Genomic DNA, 4,625 nt, shown 5'->3' with positions numbered 1-4,625 from the left:
AGCCCAGCCCAGCCCCCAGATGCTGCTTTGTCAGCACCTGGGCTCACCTGGCTCAGGTCTTGCTTCCCAACAGCACAACACCCAGTACTTGCTGCTGCTGCTGTGGAGATCCCCGCCTCAAGAAGAGGCTGGTCGCTGTCATCCTCTTCCCAGGACAGTGAGGAAATGACATGGCTCTGCCACCTCTGCTTCTTACAGATCCTCTCGCTCCCCTGGGAGCCCCAATAACGTCTATAGGGGGACACAAAGTTTGCACCAAGGCAGCTGGCCTCCTTTTGTCGCAGAAAGAGCTCTGGCAAAGAATCAGGGTTCTGCATTCATCTGGTGACCTGACAGTTTCGTCAAGCATGGATTTACTCTAGGAATAAAGAAAAATCTAAGTCTCCACTCCTCCTCTGCCCACAGAACTATCTAATAGTACTTTCCCACTAGTAACGGCGCCTGCCCATGCAAGGCTGGATGCATTGCACTCACGAGCCACCCACAGGTCTGGTACAGTCTCGCTGCAATCCAGACCCCGAAGGCAGCCAGCCTGCTCTTGCCAGCCACCTGCACAGCAACCCCTGCAGTCCAAGCCCATTGCACATGTTATATCTGCCACTGAATTCAGCAGTCCAAACCCCCAAAGCAGCTGGTGGTGGTGTTAAACTAATGATCTAGCAAAACCCAATCTAGATATAAAAATAAGTACATAATTGCCCTATTTTATAAACTTTAGAAAATGAGGATGTCACACACTTCTCATTCAGTTCAGCTTCCTAAATTCACAGTAGAAGTCAAAGAAAAATTCTACTACTTATCTATCAAAATAAAACCAGTTAAACTTTAAAGTGTTGAGAAAATGCTGAGAATTGAAACACTGGCTTCCTTAGAGTCTTCGTATTTTCCAGCCTTGCCTTTTGCTGTATGCTGTGATGATTATAAGGATACAATTAAAGCATACAAGCTAAGGAAGACTAAAAGTTAAAGCATATAGCTTCCTGGAAAGAGATTAACTATCTTAATTATTCGAGGACCTCGCCAGAAAAAAATAATAATGTAAATTTCCATAGCTCTGGAGAGGCAGACCTTGTGGATATTAGCACCACTGCTGCTCAAAAGTCTGCATATGGCCTCCCTCACTTGTCCCAAAAGACACTTCTCCCTCTCCTGCTCCTTCCTTCTCTCACATACACAAATACTTATTACTCTCAGTAAAGTCTGCTAGCCTTAGCAAAACCTTATGGTTTCCAATGGTCTCACGTAGAGAGTGGATGACAACAGTAATATACATTCCAATTCCTATAAAGCAAGCTACTAACATGATTCCTACAGCTGAACAAGTTTGGGATCAAGAGGAAGACAGTGAAAATTACAATGTTTACCTTTTTTCCAAAATTTTCCAGTAACTTTCAGTGTAGTAGTCATGAAGGAAAGGAACACACTCTGAAAACACAGTTCATTGACAAAAGAGGATGAAAAATTCTAAATAATAGATGCCCTGACTTGGGATCCATTCTTGGTCCCTTTTCTCAGAAAAGGTTTAGATATGTAACAGGATATGACTCATTATGGCAGAAGGAGAGTCTTTTGACAAGAAGTGTTCCTAAAAAAGCATTTGTAAGTTTTCTTATCTTCGGACAAATCATCAGTATACTCACATCAGCTTGCTACCAAGACATGTACAGGTTTCCAGCACAGAAAAAGACCTACCTCTGAACTACTCATTTTCTTCTAAGCAAATGCAGAGCTATATTCTATGTGCAAAAGTCTAATTTATTTCCTGAAAGAAGCAACAGTGGAAAAATGCATCAGAAATACATACAAAAGAATACAATGAATAGATCTCACAAGCTGTGGTGCCTTCCTCAAGCCTGGCTCTTAACGCCCAGAGGCATGGGGATCTACGTATGGAACATCAGCTTTCAACAAAGAAAATAACTTTTTACCTCTCATTCTTGCAGAAAAAAAAATTTGAAAATGTGGAAAAAAACCCCACAACCAGAGGTTCAGATGTGAATAATTCCAAACTTATCACTTACTAAAAATCAGAGGGTTTTAAAGGCAATGTGATTTTGAGGTCCCAATGAAGATGTGTTTTAAACAATTTATTCTCAATATAGTACTAGTGATTTTAATAAACATTGCTATTAGAAGAGCAATCTATTTGATTTGATAACAATCAAATCGCCCAGTCCAGTCACCTTCTTAATGACAGCTGTTTGCTCCAACACAAGCAGCAAAATGAAACCTGCTCCCTGAAGCCCTTTCTGCATTATAGGCACCTCAATCAGCCCTGGTGGGAAGAAGCCTCTTTATTTACAGCAATTCAATGAAAACAGAATTCTAGTCATCAAGTCCATTATTCACTGGATGTTCCTATAAATCACATTTCTATAGCGAGTGCATGTTTCAGGGCTCATCATGTTACAATTCTGTTACTGGGATTCCAGACACAAAACTGCTGGTAATAAGGAGATTTTCCCAAAATTACATGAAACTACATCTTCTCTCTTGTGCACATCCACCAGGGGTGGACTGAACTCAACAGAGAGATGCAGACCCAAATTCAATTTTACATGCATCTTTAAAAAAATAATCCAGTTAAAAAAGAAGTTTATTTTTTCATTTTATTCTGGTTACAAATAAAGTTATCATCTACTTTTCCCATCACTTTCCTGAACAGAAGGGATGATGGAAGGTAATAAAGGGAACAACTGATGCCAGGCTGTGATTCACACATCCAGAGGCATTTTGTGACTCTAAGTAGCCAGTGTTTGATGCTGGCATTGGGATTTGGCTTCAGTTCCTTCAGCTCAGCTCTAAGAGAACTGAAAGACCACTAGAGGACAAATCCCTGCAAGCATCACGTTATGGAGGTCTCCTCCCCATCAGCTCCATCCAGCAGGTTTTACTATGGAACAGACTGAGGCAGAGTTGTGCAATAACTGCCAAATACATTGATACTCAGTAGAGTTTTGTAATCAGTCACACATGTACAAAGAATTGTTTGGATAGAATAAATGTGTCCCATATGTCAAGAGCGCAATGTAATACAACCAACAACATATATGGGAATAAAAGAGCACACTACTGTAGCCAGCTTCAGGGACCGTAGAGGCCTGAATAATACTTACTGGCAAGTGGCTTCCAGTCCTTGTCATGATAAATCTGTGAACATGCACATAGTTCATTATTAGAAGATATCTCAGCACGATTTTTTCAGAGAGGAAGCCAATTACAAACTCCCCAAGTGGCAGGAGGGTAGCATACTGCCAATTTAGACTGCTTCGATCCTGACTGCTGTTCTGATGAAAATGCAGATGATTTTTCTTGACGTGACATAAATAAGATCAGGGCAAAAGATTATGTCACAGGTGAATTAGTGCCTCCATGTAACACACTTATGGCCCATCAGACACAGCCTGGAACAATTAAGTTCATGTAATATGCCTCAGTTCTGCATTTCTACCTGAACCTCTGATTTAGCTAACAGACTCTCAAAAACAAATTATAGCCAGACAAGACGTTACTGATTATACATGTGCAGATGCTGAAAAGCAATTATTATTCCAGCTGAAGTTGTGATTACTGCAGAATCCAAATGTTTCCTCTTGATTTGCCTTTTCCTATCACTATCACTAAGCAGACTCTAATTACTCTTAGCCACAATGAAGTTACACTGCTAACCCTCGAAAGGTATTACCATCCAAGGTCATGATGTCTTCCTTAAGAGGGCCTTCAAAAACACACTAGGTGTATAAAAAGATTAGAAAGCAATCTGCAATTGTGCAGTTCCCATTGGAAGCATCAGCTCTATCCGTAACTATGGTCAGATGACCAGAAAATAAAACATAACTTCTGAAATCCTGTTCTTGATGAGCATGACAATCCTAGAAATCCTGCCTGAAAAATTGATCCCTGCCCTATTTACCACATTAAGAGAAGAGAGAACCAACCAACCAACCAACCAAAACCCCTCATACACAAAGTCCTTTTTTTTTTTTAGGTCAGCCAGCAGCGACACGAAGAGCATATACCTCTTGGGACATGTATTCCAAGGGGATTTAACATACCTGTTTCCTTGTCCTCTCTACTCCCAGAGAACAAAGTTTCACAGATTTATTATGGCAATTTTACATATACTGCAACTTCACTAGTGAACATTTCAGTTGCGCTCACAGGAGGCCCGGGGATCCCTAGAGGAACTGGAAACGTTTGTACGCTACTTGCAACCCCTCCTCCAGAAAGTCGAAGGCAAAAGGAAGGAGCGGGCGTCCCACGCCCATCCCTCGCACTCCCCACGCAGCCTGCGCCCTCCTCCGAGGTAACCACCGCTCCCCGGGCGCTGCCTGTGCGCCGCGGAGCCCAGCCCCGCCAGACTCCCGTCCCGCCCGTCCCCCGCCTTGGCCACCCCCTCGCTGCCGGCGGAGCGATGCGCACCGGCCGCCTACCGCACCCGCGGCGGGCGGGGGGGGAGCTACGGCTGCGGGCGTGCCAGCGGACGGGGAGACGGGGGGAGGATTGTAGGAAAGGGTGGGGAAGTGGGAGGGAGACGGGTCAGAGGGGTCTGTCCGGGAGATGGGTGGGGAGAGGCAGCGGGCGAGCTGAGCTGGGCTGGGCTGCAACGCCCCTCGCTATAAATC

Source organism: Buteo buteo, chromosome 7, assembly GCF_964188355.1.
Source record: "Buteo buteo chromosome 7, bButBut1.hap1.1, whole genome shotgun sequence".
NCBI lineage: Eukaryota > Metazoa > Chordata > Aves > Accipitriformes > Accipitridae > Buteo > Buteo buteo.
This window is presented reverse-complemented; position numbering follows the sequence as displayed.